The following is a 6,000-nucleotide window of genomic DNA, read 5'->3' as shown; positions in this document are numbered from 1 at the left end:
GTCTGTCCGTCCTCTGTGTGTCAGTGTCCGGTCTGTCCGTCCTCTGTGTGTCAGTGTCGGGTCTGTCCGTTCTCTGTGTGTCAGTGTCGGGTCTGTCCGTTCTCTGTGTGTCAGTGTCCAGTCTGTCCGTCCTCTGTGTGTCAGTGTCCGGTCTGTCCGTTCTCTGTGTGTCAGTGTCGGGTCTGTCCGTCCTCTGTGTGTCAGTGTCCAGTCTGTCCGTTCTCTGTGTGTCAGTGTCCGGTCTGTCTGTCCTCTGTGTGTCAGTGTCCGGTCTGTCTGTCCTCTGTGTGTCAGTGTCGGGTCTGTCCGTTCTCTGTGTGTCAGTGTCCAGTCTGTCCGTCCTCTGTGTGTCAGTGTCGGGTCTGTCCGTTCTCTGTGTGTCAGTGTCCGGTCTGTCCGTCCTCTGTGTGTCCGTGTCCGGTCTGTCCGTTCTCTGTGTGTCAGTGTCCGGTCTGTCCGTCCTCTGTGTGTCCGTGTCCGGTCTGTCCGTTCTCTGTGTGTCAGTGTCGGGTCTGTCCGTTCTCTGTGTGTCAGTGTCCGGTCTGTCCGTCCTCTGTGTGTCAGTGTCGGGTCTGTCCGTCCTCTGTGTGTCAGTGTCCAGTCTGTCCGTCCTCTGTGTGTCAGTGTTAAGTCTGTCCGTTCTCTGTGTGTCAGTGTCCAGTCTGTCTGTCCTCTGTGTGTCAGTGTCCGGTCTGTCCGTCCTCTGTGTGTCAGTGTCGGGTCTGTCCGTCCTCTGTGTGTCAGTGTCCAGTCTGTCCGTCCTCTGTGTGTCAGGGCCAAGTCTGTCCAATCTCTGTGTGTCAGTGTCCAGTCTGTCTGTCCTCTGTGTGTCAGTGTCGGGTCTGTCCGTCCTCTGTGTGTCAGTGTCCAGTCTGTCCGTTCTCTGTGTGTCAGTGTCGGGTCTGTCCGTCCTCTGTGTGTCAGTGTCCGGTCTGTCCGTTCTCTGTGTGTCAGTGTCGGGTCTGTCCGTCCTCTGTGTGTCAGTGTCCAGTCTGTCCATCCTCTGTGTGTCAGTGTCGGGTCTGTCCGTTCTCTGTGTGTCAGTGTCCAGTCTGCCCGTTCTCTGTGTGTCAGTGTCCGGTCTGTCCGTCCTCTGTGTGTCAGTGTCCGGTCTGTCCGTCCTCTGTGTGTCAGTGTCGGGTCTGTCCGTCCTCTGCGTGTCAGTGTCCGGTCTGTCCGTTCTCTGTGTGTCAGTGTCCGGTCTGTCCGTCCTCTGTGTGTCAGTGTCCGGTCTGTCCGTTCTCTGTGTGTCAGTGTCCGGTCTGTCCGTTCTCTGTGTGTGTGTCCAGTCTGTCCGTTCTCTGTGTGCCAGCGTTGGGGATGTCTGTCTGTAGCACCGTCAATATGACACGAGGCAGCTTGAGGTAATGGCAATTGAAGGCTTTATTAAGCAGAACTTTATCCCCAGCAGCGTGGTTACAGAATGCAACTGCTGAGGGAAATGGAGGGAAAAGCTGGGTTCTTATACCGGCATTTCTGGGTGGAGTCCAGTAGGTGGCAGATCCTATCAGGACCTGGCATTCCTCCACCAATACCCTGTCGGCACGTGGTGTACCGTATTACCCCTAATACATACCACCACACTGTCCTCTGTGTGTCCGTCCTCTGTGTGTCCGTCCTCTGCGTGACAGTGTCCGGTCTGTCCGTCCTCTGCGTGTCAGTGTCCGGTCTGTCCGTCCTCTGTGTGTCCGTGTCCAGTCTGTCCATCCACTGTGTGTCAGTGTCCAGTCTGTCCGTCCTCTGTGTGTCAGTGTCCGGTCTGTCCGTTCTCTGTGTGTCAGTGTCCAGTCTGTCCGTCCTCTGTGTGTCAGTGTCCGGTCTGTCCGTCCTCTGTGTGTCAGTGTCGGGTCTGTCCATCCTCTGTGTGTCAGTGTCCAGTCTGTCCAATCTCTGTGTGTCAGTGTCGGGTCTGTCCGTTCTCTGTGTGTCAGTGTCCAGTCTGTCCGTCCTCTGTGTGTCAGTGTCCAGTCTGTCCGTCCTCTGTGTGTCAGTGTCCAGTCTGTCCGTCCTCTGTGTGTCAGTGTCGGGTCTGTCCGCCCTCTGTGTGTCAGTGTCCAGTCTGTCCGTCCTCTGTGTGTCAGTGTCCAGTCTGTCTGTCCTCTGTGTGTCAGTGTCGGGTCTGTCCGTCCTCTGTGTGTCAGTGTCCAGTCTGTCTGTCCTCTGTGTGTCAGTGTCCAGTCTGTCCGTTCTCTGTGTGTCAGTGTCCAGTCTGTCCGTCCTCTGTGTGTCAGTGTCGGGTCTGTCCGTTCTCTGTGTGTCAGTGTCGGGTCTGTCCGTTCTCTGTGTGTCAGTGTCCAGTCTGTCCGTCCTCTGTGTGTCAGTGTCGGGTCTGTCCGTTCTCTGTGTGTCAGTGTCCAGTCTGTCCGTCCTCTGTGTGTCGGTGTCCAGTCTGTCCGCTCTCTGTGTGTCAGTGTCCAGTCTGTCCGTCCTCTGTGTGTCAGTGTCGGGTCTGTCCGTCCTCTGTGTGTCAGTGTCCAGTCTGTCCGTCCTCTGTGTGTCAGTGTCCAGTCTGTCCGTCCTCTGTGTGTCAGTGTCCAGTCTGTCCGTCCTCTGTGTGTCAGTGTCGGGTCTGTCCGCCCTCTGTGTGTCAGTGTCCAGTCTGTCCGTCCTCTGTGTGTCAGTGTCCGGTCTGTCCGTTCTCTGTGTGTCAGTGTCGGGTCTGTCCGTCCTCTGTGTGTCAGTGTCCGGTCTGTCCGTCCTCTGTGTGTCAGTGTCGGGTCTGTCCGTTCTCTGTGTGTCAGTGTCCGGTCTGTCCGTCCTCTGTGTGTCAGTGTCGGGTCTGTCCGTTCTCTGTGTGTCAGTGTCCGGTCTGTCTGCCCTCTGTGTGTCAGTGTCCAGTCTGTCCGTCCTCTGTGTGTCAGTGTCGGGTCTGTCCGTTCTCTGTGTGTCAGTGTCCGGTCTGTCTGCCCTCTGTGTGTCAGTGTCCAGTCTGTCCGTCCTCTGTGTGTCAGTGTCCAGTCTGTCTGTCCTCTGTGTGTCAGTGTCGGGTCTGTCCGTTCTCTGTGTGTCAGTGTCCGGTCTGTCTGTCCTCTGTGTGTCAGTGTCGGGTCTGTCCGTTCTCTGTGTGTCAGTGTCCGGTCTGTCCGTCCTCTGTGTGTCAGTGTCCGGTCTGTCCGTCCTCTGTGTGTCAGTGTCCGGTCTGTCCGTCCTCTGTGTGTCAGTGTCCGGTCTGTCCGTCCTCTGTGTGTCAGTGTCCGGTCTGTCCGTCCTCTGTGTGTCAGTGTCCGGTCTGTCCGTCCTCTGTGTGTCAGTGTCCAGTCTGTCCGTCCTCTGTGTGTCAGTGTCCAGTCTGTCCGTCCTCTGTGTGTCAGTGTCCAGTCTGTCTGTCCTCTGTGTGTCAGTGTCCAGTCTGTCCGTCCTCTGTGTGTCAGTGTCCAGTCTGTCTGTCCTCTGTGTGTCAGTGTCCAGTCTGTCCGTTCTCTGTGTGTCAGTGTCCAGTCTGTCCGTCCTCTGTGTGTCAGTGTCGGGTCTGTCCGTCCTCTGTGTGTCAGTGTCGGGTCTGTCCGTTCTCTGTGTGTCAGTGTCGGGTCTGTCCGTTCTCTGTGTGTCAGTGTCCAGTCTGTCCGTCCTCTGTGTGTCAGTGTCGGGTCTGTCCGTTCTCTGTGTGTCAGTGTCCGGTCTGTCCGTCCTCTGTGTGTCAGTGTCGGGTCTGTCCGTCCTCTGTGTGTCAGTGTCCGGTCTGTCCGTCCTCTGTGTGTCAGTGTCCAGTCTGTCCGTTCTCTGTGTGTCAGTGTCCAGTCTGTCCGTCCTCTGTGTGTCAGTGTCCAGTCTGTCCGTTCTCTGTGTGTCAGTGTCCAGTCTGTCCGTCCTCTGTGTGTCAGTGTCCGGTCTGTCCGTCCTCTGTGTGTCAGTGTCGGGTCTGTCCGTTCTCTGTGTGTCAGTGTCGGGTCTGTCCGTTCTCTGTGTGTCAGTGTCCAGTCTGTCCGTCCTCTGTGTGTCAGTGTCCGGTCTGTCCGTTCTCTGTGTGTCAGTGTCGGGTCTGTCCGTCCTCTGTGTGTCAGTGTCCAGTCTGTCCGTTCTCTGTGTGTCAGTGTCCGGTCTGTCTGTCCTCTGTGTGTCAGTGTCCGGTCTGTCTGTCCTCTGTGTGTCAGTGTCGGGTCTGTCCGTTCTCTGTGTGTCAGTGTCCAGTCTGTCCGTCCTCTGTGTGTCAGTGTCGGGTCTGTCCGTTCTCTGTGTGTCAGTGTCCGGTCTGTCCGTCCTCTGTGTGTCCGTGTCCGGTCTGTCCGTTCTCTGTGTGTCAGTGTCCGGTCTGTCCGTCCTCTGTGTGTCCGTGTCCGGTCTGTCCGTTTTCTGTGTGTCAGTGTCGGGTCTGTCCGTTCTCTGTGTGTCAGTGTCCGGTCTGTCCGTCCTCTGTGTGTCAGTGTCGGGTCTGTCCGTCCTCTGTGTGTCAGTGTCCAGTCTGTCCGTCCTCTGTGTGTCAGTGTTAAGTCTGTCCGTTCTCTGTGTGTCAGTGTCCAGTCTGTCTGTCCTCTGTGTGTCAGTGTCCGGTCTGTCCGTCCTCTGTGTGTCAGTGTCGGGTCTGTCCGTCCTCTGTGTGTCAGTGTCCAGTCTGTCCGTCCTCTGTGTGTCAGGGCCAAGTCTGTCCAATCTCTGTGTGTCAGTGTCCAGTCTGTCTGTCCTCTGTGTGTCAGTGTCGGGTCTGTCCGTCCTCTGTGTGTCAGTGTCCGGTCTGTCCGTTCTCTGTGTGTCAGTGTCGGGTCTGTCCGTCCTCTGTGTGTCAGTGTCCAGTCTGTCCATCCTCTGTGTGTCAGTGTCGGGTCTGTCCGTTCTCTGTGTGTCAGTGTCCAGTCTGCCCGTTCTCTGTGTGTCAGTGTCCGGTCTGTCCGTCCTCTGTGTGTCAGTGTCCGGTCTGTCCGTCCTCTGTGTGTCAGTGTCGGGTCTGTCCGTCCTCTGTGTGTCAGTGTCCGGTCTGTCCGTTCTCTGTGTGTCAGTGTCCGGTCTGTCCGTCCTCTGTGTGTCAGTGTCCGGTCTGTCCGTTCTCTGTGTGTCAGTGTCCGGTCTGTCCGTTCTCTGTGTGTCAGTGTCCAGTCTGTCCGTTCTCTGTGTGCCAGCGTTGGGGATGTCTGTCTGTAGCACCGTCAATATGACACGAGGCAGCTTGAGGTAATGGCAATTGAAGGCTTTATTAAGCAGAACTTTATCCCCAGCAGCGTGGTTACAGAATGCAACTGCTGAGGGAAATGGAGGGGAAAGCTGGGTTCTTATACCGGCATTTCTGGGTGGAGTCCAGTAGGTGGCAGATCCTATCAGGACCTGGCATTCCTCCACCAATACCCTGTCGGCACGTGGTGTACCGTATTACCCCTAATACATACCACCACACTGTCCTCTGTGTGTCCGTCCTCTGTGTGTCCGTCCTCTGCGTGACAGTGTCCGGTCTGTCCGTCCTCTGCGTGTCAGTGTCCGGTCTGTCCGTCCTCTGTGTGTCGGTGTCCAGTCTGTCCATCCACTGTGTGTCAGTGTCCAGTCTGTCCGTCCTCTGTGTGTCAGTGTCCGGTCTGTCCGTTCTCTGTGTGTCAGTGTCCAGTCTGTCCGTCCTCTGTGTGTCAGTGTCCGGTCTGTCCGTCCTCTGTGTGTCAGTGTCGGGTCTGTCCATCCTCTGTGTGTCAGTGTCCAGTCTGTCCAATCTCTGTGTGTCAGTGTCGGGTCTGTCCGTTCTCTGTGTGTCAGTGTCCAGTCTGTCCGTCCTCTGTCTGTCAGTGTCCAGTCTGTCCGTCCTCTGTGTGTCAGTGTCCAGTCTGTCCGTCCTCTGTGTGTCAGTGTCGGGTCTGTCCGCCCTCTGTGTGTCAGTGTCCAGTCTGTCCGTCCTCTGTGTGTCAGTGTCCAGTCTGTCTGTCCTCTGTGTGTCAGTGTCGGGTCTGTCCGTCCTCTGTGTGTCAGTGTCCGGTCTGTCCGTCCTCTGTGTGTCAGTGTCGGGTCTGTCCGTTCTCTGTGTGTCAGTGTCCGGTCTGTCCGTCCTCTGTGTGTCAGTGTCGGGTCTGTCCGTTCTCTGTGTGTCAG

The sequence above is a fragment of the Scyliorhinus torazame genome, chromosome 5 (genome assembly GCF_047496885.1).
Source record: "Scyliorhinus torazame isolate Kashiwa2021f chromosome 5, sScyTor2.1, whole genome shotgun sequence".
Taxonomy (NCBI): domain Eukaryota; kingdom Metazoa; phylum Chordata; class Chondrichthyes; order Carcharhiniformes; family Scyliorhinidae; genus Scyliorhinus; species Scyliorhinus torazame.
Note: the sequence above shows the minus strand (reverse complement) of the source record.